The sequence below is a fragment of the Macrobrachium nipponense genome, chromosome 1 (assembly GCF_015104395.2).
Source record: "Macrobrachium nipponense isolate FS-2020 chromosome 1, ASM1510439v2, whole genome shotgun sequence".
Classification (NCBI taxonomy): domain Eukaryota; kingdom Metazoa; phylum Arthropoda; class Malacostraca; order Decapoda; family Palaemonidae; genus Macrobrachium; species Macrobrachium nipponense.
Genome location: NC_087200.1, coordinates 196,533,386 through 196,553,182, shown reverse-complemented (window position 1 = coordinate 196,553,182; position 19,797 = coordinate 196,533,386). Strand labels below are relative to the sequence as shown.

The 19,797-nt window shown below is 43.2% G+C and overlaps 1 protein-coding gene across 9 annotated transcripts in view; it reads right to left on the bottom strand.

The window, feature by feature from the left end:
- Positions 1 to 19,797, bottom strand: part of LOC135219989 (zinc finger protein 865-like) — a 467,680-nt gene that overhangs the window by 36,289 nt on the left and 411,594 nt on the right. Inside the window, exon 1 of one of the 9 annotated variants that reach the window (XM_064257262.1) lies at positions 5,451 to 5,499. The exons of the other annotated variants lie outside the window; for them this stretch is intronic. The gene's annotated coding sequence lies outside the window, so the exon portion shown is untranslated. Of the gene's footprint in view, positions 1 to 5,450; positions 5,500 to 19,797 lie in introns of those variants that run through there. 9 annotated transcript variants of the gene reach the window in all.

The following is a 19,797-nucleotide window of genomic DNA, read 5'->3' as shown; positions in this document are numbered from 1 at the left end:
ATATCGATTTCTTATAACGCCTTCAGTTATGCAGATTGTAATACACGAGGAGTCAACATCTCACGCATCAACGAATTTAAAAGCGACCCAGGTGCCTCTATGCAACCTGCAGATCAGACGTATCATTATCACTTCAAGTCCTCCTGAGGAGGCTATTGATTTAGAAGGTCATTCTAACTTCTTCCATCATATACTTCTCCTTTTAGTGACCAAAATACCCTAATATTGTAGTATATATAAAGTAATAACAAGGTATATATAAAAAAAATTCTGAAGAGCATGACTTAGGGTACCACACTGAAAAGACATCCTGGACTGATAACGCTCAGAAAAGGTTAGACTTTGGGTGGCAGTGCCCACTGATGAGGTCACCGCTCCACATTGTGTTCGTTGAGTGATCCGTGCGTATAGCTATCCCTTTCAAAGCTTGATTTGCTGGATACTTGCACGACAGACACGCTGCATGTCACCCTGGCACCTACGGTTGACACCGATGACATCCCTAACTGTCCCTAGACAAAGCTTATTTAGAATTCCACTCCCTCGAGAGACGCTTCTGGAATTATCATCAATAATTCCTAAATGGTTTGCGTAACACTTGGAATTTAAAGATGGGGATTGGTTTGTGGATGATTACTTAAGTGAGGTTTGTATCGTCAGCAATTCCAGGGGTCAATGGCAACACCTGGCTTTCGGGTTTTGTTTTGTTTTTGTTTGTTTGTTTGTTTGTATGGTGTTTTTACGTTGCATGGATCCAGTGGTTATTCAGCAACGGGATCAACGGCTTGACGTGACTTCCGAACCACGTCGAAAGTGAAGTTCTATCACCAGAAATACACATCTCTAACCCCTCAACGGATTGTCCGATAATCGAACTCGCGGCCACCGAGGTGGCGGGCCAACACCATAGCGACCAAGCTCTTTGAACTGACGAGTCATAGTCATATAACAAGTAAAACACCCAGACACAGGAATGTCTCTGACACTGAAATGACTATGGGCTCGACTACGTTCGTAACACCGAAAGATTTGTGGCGTCAACCGGCATGTTCTGATACCCAAGAATATATTACATTTTGGACTGCTATCTTGTGAAAGATAATGAAAACCGAAACTTCATGCTATTGGCAGCTTACTGTTTTAAACAGCTCATCAACACATGTTAGTTTTAGGATCGGAGGAGGCTTTCTGGACACACAATTTGCGTTTGTACTGCGTGAGAGAGAAATAAAATTGAAGTAAAATACACTGAAAATTTAATATATGCTGTTGGAAGGCTTTGGAAGAAGATCATCTCCCTACTTTTCTTTTTGTACACTAAGTACAGATTTAATAAGATAGACGATTTTTCTTAAAGACGAGTCTGTCGTTTAGTGGACCACTGCACCAATAAGAGTTGCGAGACTGAAATAAATTCTTAAATCAGAAAGGTCTTGTGCCAGAACGGCCCTTTAGTAAATGTGAAATGTGATGAAAACCTTATTTGCAGCGCCGCAAATGTTAATCAGACCTGCCCCGGACTTCTACAACACGGATCACTGACGATACCGAAAAGAGTATTACTTCCGTCAGTTCCATTCGGATTGTGCTCTGGTCAGGGTCCTGACTCTGGTAGACCTATAGGATGCATTACCGGAAAACCACAACAATAAATTGTATCGACAGAGTCAGTTGGCCTTTGCCAGTTAACGAGATGAGTTAACCGTCGCTGCACATGGAGTTATCTATGGAACTGAATTGTGAGTTTGATTTTATATATTTTTTTTTGGCATTATGCCAAGCACTGGGGCAACTAAGGCCATTCAGCGCTGAAACGGAAATTGACAGTAAAAGGTTTGAAAGGTGTGACAGGAAGAAAACCTCAAAGCAGTTGCACTTTTAAACAATTGTTAGGAGAGGGCGGACAGTAAGATGAAAGAAAGAGAATATGAATGGAGGTACAGGAAAAGGAACGAAAGTAGTTGCAGCTAGGGGCCGAAGGGACCCTGCAAAGAACCTTTGAGGTGCACTGACAATTGTTTGGAGAGGGCGGACAGTAAAGTGAAAGAAAGGAGAATATAATGGAGGTACAGGAAAAAGGAACGAAAGTAGTTGCCAGCTAGGGGCGAAGGGACGCTGGCAAAGAACCTTAAGTTAAGGGCTACATTGCCGAATGAGGTGTACTTGACGGCACACACCCTACTTCTACTTTAGAAACGTCTCTGTACAGAATATTTTTGAGATGGTTTAATGAGATGTCAACGTGTACGGAGGATGGGGGGGGAGGAGGAGGAGGAGGAGGAGGAGGAGGAGAGGAGGAGGAGGAGGAGAGAGAGAGAGAGAGAGAGAGAGAGAGAAGACTCTAATTATGAATATTTCTCAAGTAGTTATTTCAAAGATTGGTCTCATTAAGTTTATTTCATCGAAAGTGAAATAATATATCAGGATATTAGAATCTGTCCCTTCTACCCAGAGCAAACTGTGAGTCATGAAGTTGCTGTTCAGGAATACCCAATCACGGGGCTGGAAACTGGCAGTCTCTCTTGAGAGTTCACATAGGCAGGATGTATGTTCCACCCCTCCTGAGGGATACTTTTGAAGGACGGATTTCTCAGGAGGGGTGGGACATACATCTTGCCTATGTGAACTCTCGAGAGGGACCGTGAGTTTCCAGCCCAGTGATTGGCTTATCAAGAGCCAATCAGGAGAGTCGTAAGGGACAGGCCTAAACATCAGATGCAAAGCTGATGTAAATCTACTATAGCAATTATAGCAATCCCCGGTTCAAAAGGATCAGTGACTCCTTGTTAAATATATTGACATACAATATATTTAACACACACAAAATCATATATATATGCAGTGTTTTAAAAAGAGATGGGGAAATGTGTTTGTTTGTATGTTGTTTTTACGTTGCATGGAGCCAGTGGCTATTCAGCAACGGGACCAACGGCTTGACGTGACTTCCGAACCACGTCGAGAGTGGACTTCTATCACCAGAAATACACATCTCTAACCCCCTCAGTGGAATGCCCGCGAATCGAACTCGCGGCCACCGATATGGCAGACCAATACCATACCGACCACGCTACTGAGGCGCTTGTGTGCGAGTCATCAAGAGCAAACAGGATAGTGTGCGTGGTCGCTCGTGGGAATTAGAATCTACTCATTTCGTTAAGTGTACCACAGAGTATCGGACGCGAATAAATGAATAATAATATTATGTAAGACCGCTGACATCCCCAGAACGCCTTTCAGTCTTGAACAACTTTCTGCAGCAGACTTCGCCTTTATGGGGAGAACACTTATGATGACCTGCTTGCTGTCTTGATAAGTTGCGTTCAAAAAAAATCATTCGGAAGTTCATCTGCTTTATTCCACATGCTGACGATATGCGAGTATTTCTGAAGCAAGCTTTTATAAATACTTTTGATCACCATTATCCAACATTTGCTAAATCTGAATTCCATTGGTATCTTCCTCCATCTAGTATACATATAATGAAAATGCTTCCCCTTTTGAAATCTACTGCTAGTGAGTTTCTTTCGTGGAACATATTCCAGGTAACAACACTGATATTATAAGAGCCTTTTCCCGTCTTTATTCAAACTGAAGAGGAAACATCACTGGTAACATGCGACCCCATGGTTCTATTCCACAATAGCAGAGGAAAATTCCAGTAACAGACAGAGGTTCCTTTATTGGTTGAAGTACGCCCCTGCTAAGACCTTCTGTTGTGTTCGAAAAAGAGAAAACATTTTGTGGAAATCATACACCCATGAAAATGAAAGAACTAAAATAAATAGTAAAAATAATGTCAATATGAAGCGTCGATGACAAAATTTCCTCAGACTACACCATACAGAAGAAGAGTAAAAACCTGCCATTCCCCCCCCCCCCCCCCCCCCCCCCCCCCCCCCCCCCCCCACCCCCTTCCCCCCACACCCCCCTATCAATTCAGGCCCACGAAATCTGCCTGACATCAATGCACCTCATTCCGGCAGGGTAATGGGGAAGACGATGGGATGAATAAAACCCATCAAACACCATCCTACTTCATACATATACATGTATATATATACATATAAAAGAAACACACATACACACACACACACACACACTCAATTCCTGAACCATGATGGATGGTGTGATGTGAAGATCACACAGGTGAATGTATGACTTAAATAACACTTGTCACCCCTCACGCTGACAAGGTGCAAACATTACCCTGGCATCAGGCAAATGCTTTCATACATACAAATTCTATAAATATATACATACATACACATATACACAATGAGTCTACAACGTATAACCCCACAGCGATATGTGCGTTCATTTGACAAATGTTAGAAAACTGAGAGCTTTCCTTAGGGTGCTGATAAGTTTCTGAGAGGTTACTGAATCCCCGATGGATCACTCATCGTGGATTTACACTAGACAGATAGACACACCATACATACATACACACACACACAAATATATTACATATGTCGGCTAGGCGCCTGGCATTGTCTGAATCGTAATATCAACTCTATTTCTCGCCGTAGAAGAAAAATGAGAGCATATCTGGAATCCTCGTGAAAAGTTTTATCGGAATAATGCTTTCTTTGTTTTCTCTCTCTACGACTAATAAAAATAAAGATGTCAGCATGGCCGGATATACGATCAAAACAGACGTCCACGAATCTGCACTCTTTAAAATCTTATTCTTATATCAAAGGAATAGAAATGAATATAGAATTCAGGCCCTATGCCATGCTATGGTATAGCTATGAAGTCAACCAGCGCTGAACGGGAAACTGACACTATGAATCAATGTTAGGAGAGGGTGGAAAGAAAGATGGATGGGGGGGGGGGGGGGGGGGGGGGAGAATGTGGACAGAGGTACAGTAAAAGGAATGCAAACGGAAGGGACGCTGCAAAGAACCTTAAGCAAAGTCTAAGCTTATCTGAAAGGGACATATGTCAAAAGAAAAATTCGCTAAGTATCATGGAGGATTCCACTTTACAATAGCCTAATCCACTGCTTATGCACGAGAAAAACAGAGAAAAGAGAGAGAGAGAGAGAGAGAGAGAGAGAGAGAGAGAGAGAGAGAGAGAGAGAGAGGAGGACGCGTTAAAGAAAAAGCCTTTTAACTACTAAGCCTAAGGTTAAAACTCAAAATGACACCACTGTCGTAAGTGACATCACCGACATCGATGACGTCATCACATTTATAAACGGCACTGTCGTATATGACATCACTGATATCGATGACGTTTTCTAAGAACCGCTGACGTCACTGTCGAGCATGACATCGCTGACGTCATCGTGATTTTCGTAAAGGATATGGATGCCGGAATCTTACGATAGGTTTCACTTAATCTATGGAAGGAAGACAGTCGCTAACTTAGAAATGGGAATGTGCGAGCATCATATATCTTCTAAAAAAACTAAGACGAAAATATTCTACGGTTTAGGTACTTACTGTCCTCGTGGTAGGATAGGTATCAGCCAAAGCATTCTAATACACTCACCTGGAAAGAGAAATAAACGGTCAGCAAATGACATCGAAAAATGAAAAACGTCTATGAAATACTGAATGGACATCAAATTGATAAGGAAAAAAACAAAAACTTTTCTCTAATGACAGGACGTCTGTCGCGCCCACAAACCTGCACTTCAACCAGGGTTGCAGGGCAAAGTGGAGAGAGAGAGAGAGAGAGAGAGAGAGAAGCGTTTGGCAGTGAGAGGGTGCTGTGTTCTCACACACAGATGCATAGACAAGAGAGGATCAATGCAAAAAAAAAAATTACACACACACGCACACACACACAGACACGATATTTCTGATGAAGTAGCTTTATCAACTGCCCTAAAGCCCCAAAGGAGGCACACAACCACTGTGTATCGCAACAGAATTCACCAATTTGGAGATTTAATTTTCCACAGACTACTAACATCCATCTACCTTCAAGAACACTTCACTGAGGGTTAAATTTGCGACGACAAACCTCAATAGTAACTCAGGAACCTAAAGAGACCAAACTTCAGGGGGAAAAAAAAAATAAAAAAAAGGATGGCAAAGAAAGAGAAGTGTATGTGAAACGAGTGTGCATTTAGTGGTGCACATGTATGCGTGCATAAAGCAGGAAATAGCGCTATGCAGCAGCAGAGCAGCAGGATGAGAGACGAGAGAGAGAGAGAGAGAGAGAGAGAGAGAGAGAGAGAGGCATGAATGAAACAATCCCGTCACTGCAACCGAATAAACTTGCGAGCTGAATGAGCGTAGCAAGAGAGAGCGAGAGTAAGAGTGAGTGCTACAAGGCAACGTGTGTGCAAGCACTTTGGGACCATGCATGCACATGCACGCACACGCACACACACACACACACACACCTCCACCCGCCCGCCCATCCCTGACCTTGTTCTTGATCTTCCTATCCTCTCTCTCTCTCAGCTCTCGACACCTAAACAATAACGAATCTTTTTGCTAGAAAAAGAAAAATACGACTCAATTTGTCGACATGCAGATTCTTCCTAGGAAGATTGCGCCTTCGTTTACGCATCATTCATAATTATATATATATATATATATATCTCTTGACATATAAACGTTCTTGATTTTGTTTAACATAAACAGAACGGGGAAGGTCTGAAGGGATGAAAACGTTTTTTCAAGCTTTCTAAACCCGACCGGAAGAACGTTACTGGTGAATAAGAGACATATTCCACCTGCCTCTTCTTCTTCTTCTTATTCATCAGTGCCATCCGCGCTCCTTCTCCCCACCCCACCCATCCAACGCCACTTCCCCCCCCCCCCTCTCCCTTTTAATAACTTATTTAACGGCCACCTTTCGCCTTCTCCCCCCCCCCCCCCCCCCAATCTTCAACCAACGTAAGCCCAACCGGAGCAAATGTTGAAATGAGGAAGACCAATCAATGTTTGTTTTACCCCATTCCTCCCCCTCCCCCTGTCTCTCTCTCCCTTTCTGACTAAACACCTTCTCCTACTTCAGTCCAACACCATCATAAGATGGGAGGGGATGTCCAATAAACTATCCTCTCACGAGGAAAAATTCAAATTCAAATTGGCTAGTACAAACACACACACACACACACACAATGATTTTCCGTACCTACACCAGAAATATAGGCTCTGATTTATCCTCTCGTTCCATTTCAAATCCTCAACCAATACATTTTTATACGATTACCCATCTCAATAACGCGAGTTGGAAAACCAACGTGACGATAAGGAGAACGAAGGGGCTGATGATAAGGACAGCCTGGGTCTTTGGCAGCATTCGCTAACCCGCCACAGGCCTCTCTCTCTCTCTCTCTCTCTCTCTCTCTCTCTCTCTCTCTCTCTCTCTCTGTCCTAGTCCTCTTCCTCCGTTTCTCTCTCTCTCTCCTCTTCTCTTTCTCTCCTCAAGCCGTACCTTGTGTACCCAGAGAGTCGCACGAAATAGATTACCAAATATTTGTCAGCCGACTGGGACGAATTTACAAGAACAAAAACACAAAAATAACATAAAATGTATAAAACTCAATTAATAAGACTATGGACCAGACAGACAATGAAAAGAGGCAGCCAACCTGTCCAAGGCGACCTACGGAGGCATATCAACGCACGAACACGTACTAGGATACAGCAAGAGAACATGAACTAGTACAATGTATAGAATACAGGCACAGGCCACTCAAGTTTTATAGCTTCAGTACAGATATATGAGACGAGGCGATCATGATGATGAGCACGATACAATAACGGAGATGGAAATTAGTCTTAACCTGTGCAACACGTCCGGCACCCTTACTGCCACAGAGAGAAAGAAAGTGGCACTCTTCACTTTACTGTTTCTGACTCGGCTAGACGCATATGCTGTACCACAACATGATCAAGACAGCGTGTGCGCATTCGTTGCGATGGAAGGAGATGCTACTGTGAAGACTCAATGCAAATATATACTGGACTATGAGACTATGAGAGAGAGAGAGAGAGAGAGAGAGAGAGAGAGAGAGAGAGAGAGAGAGAGAGAGAGAGAGAGGACGTATGCCTGTATGGCGACCACTAACTCATGATGGAGAGGGGGAATGAAGGACAAAAAAATCAAGGCTATGATTTTGTAGTTAGAAAAAAAAATTAACATTTTCGAGGTCAAACGGAAGAAACCCGCAAATAAACATAGGTCACAATACAATACAGGCTCAAAAAGCTTCGATTAAAAATAGCAGAACACGAGGAAGAGAGAGAGAGAGAGAGAGAGAGAGAGAGAGAGAGAGAGAGAGAGAGAGAGAACCGTCTTGGCTTGGACCCATGAAGGGGAAGGCGCAGGATAAGTGGCTGAAGACAAAGCACAACCTTCAACAGAGGGAGACTCTACTGCCGCTGCCGCTGCTGCTGCTGTCCCTACTGCAAGGGGCCTCTTAGGCATATTGGGGGAGGGGGAGTATGAGTCAGGGAATGGAGGTTGGTAAAGGAGGGAGGAGTGGGGGGAGTGGGAGGAGGAGGAGGAGGAGGAGGCGAAGGTTAAGGGAGAAATGAGGAAGGCTGTAAAGTACGAGTAAGAGTATTAAGTGGAGAGACGGTGTCGAGCATTAATAATAATAATAATAATAATGATAATAATAATAATATTAATAATAATAATAAAAATCTCTGTTCCCAGGTGGTTGGAACAGCGACAACTGGTCGACATCAAGTACATAAGGGGAAAGAGAGGGTAGAGAACGTCTTAAGAAAACAAGTACTAAAAAAGAAGGGAGAGAGGGAGATAAGGAGGGGGTAGGGGAAGGGGAAGGGGAAGGGGAGGGGGGAGGGGAACGAGGAATGTCCTTCCTCGCAGCCAAAGCAGGCCTTGTCCTCAGCAGCTTTAAAAATAAATATACGGAAAATGTTGTTGCACTGCAAAAGATCTTTCAACTGGCGCCGTTTCTTCGCTGTTCTCCCGCCCTCCCACAGCCTTTCTGACTCAGCCTTCAGTCTTCTGATGTCTTCTGATATATCTTCTGAAATCTTCTGCTACGGACGAAGTCGGGCAGAAACCCTCCCCGAGAAACAAACACAGCAGCAGCCCCCTGCCAATATCGATTGGGTTAATCATTCTCCTTTGACAAAGAAAGAACCTCATGAAAGACCTAAGCGAACTATATATGTTGCAGGCCAAGACTCCCCCCCCCCTCCACTTCCTCCCACTCCCCATCGCTACTCCTCCCACTCCACTTTATCGGACCTCCTCATGCAACTTGCAACAATTTCAAACGGAGCGTTAATTTATCCCATTGTCAATATAACTTGTCTCGTAACATACATGAATAAGGTACAATTGAAGGAACGGCACAACGTCCTTTGCTTCCCCAATAAACTTAATGAGAGTTGAGTGAAGGCCTATCAGCGGAAACCTCATGCATCTTGCAACTCTGCAATGGAGGAGGATAGCCAGGCGGCGCGCGCCCGGGGTTGTGATGGCCTCTCACCGTCAAACGTTTCTAGCTTGACTTTATTCTCTACTTTGACGCAGACGTCTTATTTCACAATCATCAACATCCCCACTCGAGGATTTTGTTGGTCATTGTCGCCAGGCCCGAAAATGGGTGCAAATGTGAGGATTACTGGTTTGTATGTTTTGTATCGGGTACACACGAGGCCCATACATCTACCGTAGAGCCGCCTTTAATTCGATAGGGTTTCTATGGTGAGGTTTTCGAGAGGGCACAGCAAGTAAAGAAGGAGTTCTGAGGGCACCCGCCACAAACAGTGCCCCTGCTACGGTGCCATCGTTCACGAAAGTGATGCAGGGGGTCTTCGCTAACGCCAAACAACGTTCGCAGATGTTAAAATGCAACATGGCAAGGTCGCGCACCTCGACTTGCAGTTTGACTCTACCGCCAGACAAGGCACAGACATCCCAGCCAGGCCAGCCTGTTGCCAAACTTCCCTCGCCTCTTACCAGTGTGGTGCAGCTCTGCTGCTGCTACGCGAAGGAGCGAAAGAAAAAGAGGAGACAAAAGGGCCACACCGTCGCTGCTTTAGGATCTTTCGATTCCTTTTAAAGGAATGGGAGGTCTCAGAAGGACTCACGATGCGGGAAGGAACATTGGAAGTCGAAATTCTGCTCAAGAGCAAAGAGAAAAGCGAGCGGCAGAATAATCCCGCCAAAATCTGTTACATAAGGGAGAGGGAGTGCAAGGCAGCAGCAGCAGCAGCAGCAGCAGCAGAGCAGGCCTCCCTTGTGCTTCAACAGGTGCAAAGCATCGTACACCGGCCAGACGTCCCCACAAACTTATTAAAGATTACAAACTCCTTCTTCGGCCCATCCATACCTTCCTCCCTCCCATCTCATGACTGTAACCAATTGCCTCGGCCGTTATTGGTGGCCAAAGCTATCATGAAGCCAGCATGTCGACGTATCTCCTTCATGCCACATTTGACGTCGACGATCGAATTGAACGTCCACAGCAAAGCCACACGATTTACACACACACACCAGCCTCCTCCCTCCATGTAGGTACATTCACTCCATGGCACTCCGCTGCTCCTCATTCCACGAGAGAATATTGGTCATCACCACCATCATCTTGCTGTTACTATCAACGCCCACCTCCCCGGATCTTTTCTCGCTTTCTTTTTTGTTTCTGTTTCAAGCCGGCTGTCGCTCGGTTATTCTGATGCTGCTGGGAGCGGAACTGTATTACAGTGTATACAAGCAGTGTACACTGGGGCGTGGGTGCTTGGAGAGCGTGTGCTGCAATCTGCCTCAAACGTCGAGAGGACTGAATGGATGAAACGTCTCAATGGCTATTTCGGGGTCGTTTCTTACAGCTATTTCTCTGCTCTTCGGTTCGAGTTGTCCCTTTTATGGATTGCTGCTGGCACGAGGAAGTGACACATAATTGTCACGATGCTTGTAAATAAGATTTATTGATTTAAATCAATAAAAACAGAAATATACACAGACTATATTAGTCTACATAAATTAAAAATGCTCTCTGCTACCAGCCTTGGATCTGAGACGCTAATATTATTATAGCTGTAATAATAACAATACTTATGCTTAAAAAAAAAAAAAATAAAGAATGGTGGGAATACAAACAACTTCGACTTTTATATACATACATTCTTGTATATATATATATATATACTATATATATATATATATATATATATATACATAGTACATACGTATATATATTATACGTACCTACATACAGTATATGCACACGCTGTACTGTATGTATCATATTCACTAGAATATAAGTGAAAACGTTTTGCATACATACATCTAAAATATACACACACGTCCACGTGATCACAATTAAAATCGTCAAGAGAGCGCTTCATTCATAGCGAGGAATGGGAGGCACACAATAGAAATAGGACAAAGCAAAACAAGCAGCCTTGTTATTTTGCTGACTTTTGACTATCAAAGTTCACAGAATCTTAAATAACGTTAGGTAACGTTATCATGCAAATTAAAAATAAAGTAAACGTTGCTATCTCTCTCTCTCTCTATCTCTCTCTCTCTCTCTCTCTATAATATATATATATATATATATATATATATATATATATATATATCTATATATATATATATAAAATGAAAGCACGTAGTAGTACATGTGTCAGCGTGTTTCTTCTTCAAAAGTATTTTCATCACTAGGTGTGGTCAACATTTTGCAACACACATCCTAAGCTTAATGCACAACGGCATTTTAAGATGCTTTAACTAAACAAAAGACGTAACGCCACTCTCAAAGTATTTCTGCAGAAGTAAAGAAAAAAAAAAGCCAAACAACTGACTCTTGCTCCCAAGTGAAAGGAAAAAATAAAGAAAAGAAAAAAAAATGCAGGGAAACCACTAGTGTGCGTTCTGGCACATGGCATATTTACATATGAATTTAACCCCCGTGTTAACCTTGCGTGCAGGAAGGAGGCCTCTTTGGCCGTTTCCCACAATTGCCCCTCAGATCGACTGCTATTACTACAGACACCTGCCTGGCCTCGCCTTTCTCCTCCGCAACCTTCCCCTCCCGTGAAAGAGAGAGAGAGAGAAAAAAAAAATATCCACCTTCCTGGTCTTCAGATGAGCTTCCCCCCTCCCCCCCCGCACAACTACTCCAATGCAATAACAATTAGATCACCAATAAAATGCCTACAGTCAACAGCCATACCTACCACTCGATTTTTTCTTTCTCTCTCTCTCTTTCTCTCCCTCCCTCCCTCCGTAGTATCCGTTAGAAGTGCAACAGCAAATTCCCCTGGCTCAGTTTCCATTCACCCAATCCACAAACACAATGGACAGAGCCGCCTGCAGTCTACCTTCTTTTTTTTATGGCTAATAATAACTCAATAGAGGTGTTTCTTTTTAAATAATGTATTATAATAAGCCCATTTTTGGTTTTTTTCTCTCTCTCGTATGCTCAAACACAGACCACACACACATACTATACATATAATAATATATATATATATATATATATATATATATATATATATATATATATATATATGTGTGTGTGTGTGTGTGTGTGTGTGTGTGTGTGTGTGTGTGTGTGTGTGTGTGCGTGCGTGTGTGTGTGTGTGTAGTATCTACTGGTCACTTTTTACCTGATAAAAGTGTAATTTGAGAAGTTAAGAGGGCATTGAGGTTATTACACAAACTCACACACACACACATATATATATATTATATACCTTGTTGGAGAGCTAAGTACAAATTGCATACGTGTGTAATTTAAGAAGTTCAGAGGGCATTAAGGTTATTACACACACACACACACACACACACACACACACACACACCACACACATATATATATATATATATATATATATATATATATATATATATATATATATATATATATATATATACCTTGTTAGTGAGAGCTAACCACAACTCGCGCCGCAACTCCTCAAAATACGCCGGTCTACAAAAAATCTCAACACGCCAGATGATCACCGGAGTCAATAAAGGAAAACAAAAGCAAAAAAATCACAAACTCGCCAGGAAAAGTTCCGTTGCGTTTCCCTAAAGGAACTTTCAGTTGCCGGAAAGGGGAGAGGAGGGAGGGGTAGGGGGCGGGGCGGGGGGGCGGAGAGAGAACAAAGCAAAGCCCTTCAACTTGATATAATAAATAAATAAGGAGGGAATCTGGGCAGGACCAAATTCCAAGTTCAGCGAGGGAAAACCCGAGCAACAAAGAGGCGACGTTTGCGAGCAATCGAACTCTGAGGGAAAAAAAGCGAAAGAAGAAAAAGGTACAAGCAGAGATATGGCATAAGTGGAGGGAGGGAAGGGAGGGGGCGGGAGCGGGGGGTGGGGAGGGGGAGGGAGATGGCACATGGGCATCTGCTACACCCGATGAACACTGACATTATGAAACTTGCGCACGTCCGAAGGGGAACCGAGGAGGTAAGGCGGTTTTCGACTGAGGGGAAAAGAGCCTCTTACTTTTGCCCCCCCCCCCCCCCCCACCCCCCCCCCCCCCCCCCCCTTTTGCCCCCCCCCCCCCCCCCCCCCCCCCCCCCCCACACCGCCTCCGCACCCCGTCCTCTCCCCCTTTTTTACCCGTTCAAGAGGAAACGCGCGAATTAAGCTTTTTATTTTTATTTTTTTGTTCCAAATTCGACTGAAGACCATAACCGGACGGACGGCCACCCATGTGATTGCAAGCGTTGAATAAAACACAAGCGAGATCAATACGTCAATGGAAAACGCAGCCTTTGCAAAATGAATGCAATTGCAAGCAGGCGTCGGTTTCGATGTGCATAGTAGTACACCGCACCTCCTCCAGTTTCTTAACGATTCTCTCTCTCTCTCTCTCTATTAAATATGGGGAGGTATACTAAGTACTGAGGACAACTAATAGAAACATTCAAAATACTGAAAGGCATAACAACAAAAGTAGACAGTAACCTATTTACATTAAACGAAAACCAGACAAGAAATAATGGAGGGAAACTAGAACTGAAGAGATACGACACATCCCACTGTGGGAACTTCTTCACATACAAGATATTATGTGACACTAAGTGGAATAAACTTCCACCAGAAGTTGTAAACCGCAACAGTGTGGAAGAGTCTAAAAGAGAGCTAGACAAAATCCTTAGGACACTGTGAATGCACAGTAAAACCTGCTCCTACAGACAAGTGAGAACACGATGTCTCCTCTTAGGATGGACTGACAAGTCTTTGAGGCATCCTAATCCTTGTAACCGCAATTTATATCTATTTACCTACGGCCATTCTGTACAGTGGAAGCATGCTGTGTGATTAATGAATGCTTGTTTCACTGGAAAGTGTATATACAACTATGTAATAATGATGGATACAGAGGTCTTACGTGATAAATTGAAACACATGAAACCTAATCAAAATGTATCTATGTATCTATCTATAATAAAATCAGAGTGGATCTTTCTGATGATCGAAAGGGTGGTGGAGACATGACATATCCACCCTCCTCCTGCAATCCTGTTTGTCCGCCCTAGGTGGGTTGGGGTAGATAGGGGGACCTGGAAGGCAGGGGAAACATGTCACATCCACCCTCCTGCAAACCTGTTTGTCAGCCCTGGGTGGGGGCGGGGTAAATAGGGGACACCATCCATCAAGCTCATATATAACTCTAGTGACGATGGCGATGATGAGCATCATATGACATTGGATTTATACATGTCATAAAAATCGCTCACTGTTGTCTAAGAAAACTATACGTACGAGCTTGATGGCGTGCGCTACCCTGCGCCGGAACCCGCTGCTGCCTGTCACGTCTTCCCTAACCTCCCGATCCCCTACCTACTCCGCCCACACCCGGGGCGGACAAACAAGAGAGATCCACTCGGATCTTATTGTTATAGAATAGATAGATATTACATATAATATTGAGATTTCTGTTTCTCGTTTACCTTTATTTGCAATGTTATAGTTTTGAAAAGATTTAGCTTTCACACTGAACTGAATGTAGGAGGAGACAAGTCTTAAGATCCTCATCTTTAATAATCATTTTTGGTTTGGATTACATAGAATGACGAAAAGGTCGTGGCTCGACAATGAGCGATGAATGAATGAAGTTTTAGAAATAGTGGAGTCAATACATTATTGGTTTAAATGTGCAAAATAATAACATAGTGCATTATTACTTACAAAACAAGGTAACTATTTAAAATTTACGGGATACTTTGGAGGTCTTGACACGACACAGAAAAATCCTTAATTCATTGTAAACTGGGTAAGTCGAGAGAGAGAGAGAGAGAGAGAGAGAGAGAGAGAGAGAGAGAGAGAGAGAGAGAGAGAGAGCACCGCGACGTCAGAAAATAGACCAAATAAACGTGTTTTCTCAGGTTATAAAAGCGTGAATGATGATCTTCAAGTCCTGCATACTATAGTAGATTCACATCACCCGTGCATCTGATGTCTAGGCGCCAGTCCCTTACGACGCTCCTGATTGGCTGTTGATAACCCAATCACAAGGCTGGAAACTCTCAGTCTTTCTCTAGAGAGTTCACATAGGAAGGACGTATGTTCTACCTCTCCTGAAGGATACGTCTTTCAAAAGTATCCCTCAGGAGAGGTGGAACATACATCTACCTATGTGAACTCTCTCGATAGCCTGAGAGTTTCCAGCCCTGTGATTGGCTTATCAACAGCCAATCAGGAGCGTCGTAAGGGACTGGCCTAGACATCAGATGCACGGTTGATGAGAATCTACTATAGAAATGCAGCACTATAAATATCATCACCAAATAGTACCATTTAACTCTCATGAACATAATACCGACAACATAAAATGACAATAGTCATACTGATAATGATATCAACAATCTATCACCGATCAATTAAAAAAAAAACAAATATATATTAAAAAACAAAGCCCGTCTCGAGATAAACTGGCCTCTTCAGGAGAGCAATATGGTATAGGTTTAGTTCCCAATTCCTGCGTTTCTTGGCCTCCAAAACCTTCCCTCTCCTTCGCCTTTGCTTGGGCCAGTGGGAGGGGGGGGGGGGGGTTGCAAGACAAAGGCATACGGAGGGAGGGAGAGAGAGAGAGAGAGAGAGAGAGAGAGAGAGAGAGAGAGAGAGAGAGAGAGAGAGTCGCAAAGACGATGCGCGCCCCCTCATTTATGGTTCTCTCTCTCTCTCTCTCTCTCATTTCTGAGTAAATTTGAGAGAAGGTATAGGCCGAGAGAGAGAGAAAGAGAGAGAGAGAGAGAGGGAGAGAGAGAGAGAGCAAAACCATCATCATCAGCTGAGGGTACGTAGTCATGGCAACGGTCCTCTGCTCCCACGCTCAAATGGGGTCTGTCCTTACCATTACGCGAGCACGCAGTTCGCAAAAGAATCTCGAACGCAAGAATGCGTCTAAAGGCATATACAAGTTAGCGACGTAGACGTAGACGTAGACATTCCGACAGGTAAGCTAGCGCGCACGCACAACAAACACAAACAGCGAGAGAGAGAGAGAATTTTATAAATGGCTGAAAATACTCCTCCCGCTCTAACGCTTATCTACGGTGACTTGGTTGCACAAGAGGGGGACGTCGCGTCGCGACTAGTCCCATATGAGCCTAAGAGAGGCAGGGAGAGAGAGAAAGAGAGAAACATTTCGGGTACGAATTCGGGACGGAACCAGGAAGGAAGGAAGGAAGGAAGGAAGGAGGGAAGGAAGGAAGGAAGGAAGGCTAGCAGCATTCACTCCCCCTACACCAACACCACCTCCAAGGTCCAAAACGCAGCACCCCCTTTTTTTTTCTCTCTCTCACGGAAAGCGAAACATTCGCAGACAAATCTTCAAATCGCCCGAAAAATGGATGACCAAAGTTCAATTAACGATGGGTTTGATGAGAGAGAGAGAGAGAGAGAGGAGAGAGAGAGAGAGAGAGAGAGAGAGGCAAGAAGTGCAAGTGAAAGAGTTAAGTAAAAATAAGTCAGTCTCGCCCCTCTGCTCCGCGGTACCATCTACTACTGTGTACAGCCAGGCAGCTACTTTACCTGAAAGACAGACAAACCTCCCACGCCCGATCAAACCTCCCTCATCTACCCCTTCCCCTTCATAGTCCGGTAGAAGGGTGGGGTGAGGGTGGGAGGGGGTGAGGTGGGTCGGGTTGGTACTGTCCGCTAGGTATTATCATCATAGGAGAATACGCGAAAACAGAGCCAGGGAGTCTAACACGCGAGGAAAACAAGCAACCAAGCAAGCAGAAGCACAGGCCACATAAGCCTCAGACAGACAGACAGACCCCTCCCAGCGTACCTTGCCTACCTAACAAGAGCTGCCTAATGTCCCCTCATCCACCAGTCCTACCCATCGTCTCCTTCCCTCTCTCCTTGCTATTGCTACCCCTCTTCCTCCCCTCACTCGGCGCCAACTCCTACCATATAATCAATGCTCGCAAGCAACCTTTACCCCCCTCCCCTCCCCCTCCCCCAAACCTCTTCCTCACTCTTACTTCTTCCAAACTGCCTACTGACTGTACTACGCATTAACCATAGCTCTCTCTCTCTCTCTCTCTCTCTCTCTCTCTCTCTTCTCTCTCTCTCTCTGTGTATATCTATCATCAATTCACTTGCGGACTGCTCTTGGGGCAAAGGCCCGTGCTGGCATAGGGCCACCTTAATCAGAACCCACAACAACAACAACAACAACAATAGCTGTAGCAGCAGCAGCAGCAGCGTGAATGACCACAATATCTTTCAGTATCACAGTGAAGTCAAAGGCTGCTGCGACCAAAGCATGTACAGTATGTAGCACGTGTACTTACTAACAAACAAACAAAGCTCGCTACACCTGCAACTTCTATTTTAAGTAGTGCTAAGCGATACTGAACCTATTCCAAAACATCACAGCAACGCCTCTACGTATCTGGGCATTTATTTCTGAATATAAATATTTTCATCTCGCCCTCCCCCCCCTCCCCTGTCCCCTCAAGAACTTCCCAGGCAGGCACCTAAGAACAAAGGGACCCCGAGTGGCAATCACGAGTGACCAACTGCAGTAAGGTAGCTTTGTTTAGGTGACCTCAATCCAGGTTACATGACGTATTTAAAACGATGGCAAATATAGACGTACATGCTAAAACAGTGTGGTTTAATTACTTGAGAGCATATCTATGTATCAAGCTATCAATCTATCTAGCATATACACACATATGATATATATATATATATATATAATATAATTATATAATAATAATATAATATAATATATATATTATTATATAATAGCGGCTCGTTCGTAATGTCAATTTTACAAATGCACGACCACAAAACGAGTAGTGTGAAGCCCCTCAATATGAAAATGCATTATATCCCCAACAAAGTCTTTATACTGTCAAAGAGAACATAGAATGCTGCAGGTTCTAAAGATGATGAAATCCCTGTCAGCAAGCACGAATCATGCAACTGTCTGAATGGACTCCTTTCGAAAAAGAAAGGACGACTTGATCTTATATACATATACACACACGCTCCAAGGAGAGTGAAAGGGAGAAAGCTATTTGTCTCGGTACTGTGAGAGAGAGAGAGAGAGAGAGAGAGAGAGAGAGAGGACTGAGAGATGCGATGAGAGAGAGACATAGGGTGAGATCGAGAGAGAGGTGAGGAGGACGGAAGGACCAAAATTATAAATGTTTTTTACTTTGTTTTGTTAATCTAAATTGAAAAGTAACAACATACACAAGCCGAGAGTAAGTCGGTAAGATATAAATATAAATAAATAACTTCCGTGGATGTCTTATTTGCCGATGGGTGAGGATGAGGGTCTACGCCATTCTACTGGGTGAAGGTCTCCAGTAAAGATAATAATTAGTCCCGTCAAAAGAAATCTAAAGAGTCACGTCTAAGAATCGGTCACGAAAGAAAGAGAGCGAGAATCGGTGGTCATTATTCCTGCAAGAATAACTTTGGACAACAGTTACTCAGAAACCTTACATAAAGTAAAGTATTACATTTTCCAGTTGTCGTGTAAACACACTAACCATAAAAGCACAAATAAAATAAAGGCGTCCAGTGATATCACTGATTTCCACTCACTTTCTTGCGATAATTTCTTTATTAATCTCTAGAATAATTAAGCAGCATTTGTCTCGTCCACAATATTTCTAAATGACGCAGTCTGCAAATTTTGGAAGTGTTAATATCAATGTCATAAGCAAATGTACGTATGAGTGAACAAATTTATAGGTGGGAGCGCAGTGTATAGATTTTAAAGAAGATAAGTAAACTAGAGGCAGAACATGTCAGGATTTATAATCGCGTTTCAGTTGGACTGTGGTACGTTTATATATATTACATTATATTATATGTTCTTTTTTTACTGTACAGGAAAATTGCAATCTATTCCATTTTGAAACGAGTGACAGAAAAGTTAATTCTAAAAACAGTATTTTAGAATCTACGAGGAAAGATTTGGATGATAAAAAGGGGGGAGGGGGAGCATGTTGGTAATGGTGAAAAAAAAAAAAATCAGAACTGGCAAAAAAATAATAATAATAAATAAATTTTAAAAAATTAAAAAAAAAGGGGTCCATCAGTAGTTGGGCTCTTACGATAATGATGAGTATCTTTCTGCAGGCAGTCTCCTTCCTAATGACGAAGATTGGCGTTCTTCGTTCCTGCACTTCGAACAAGTTGAGCAAAAATTTCTTCCACTCCCATAGCAACCCTGTTGTGTCCAGCAAAATCATGAGCCAAAAATATTAAGACGGTACAACCAACAGCCTAACTTTCTAACATTATCTGCAAGGAAATAAATATATACAAACGTGTCTAACTAAATTCCAACCAGAGAGAGAGAGAGAGAGAGAGAGAGAGAGAGAGAGAGAGAAATTAACG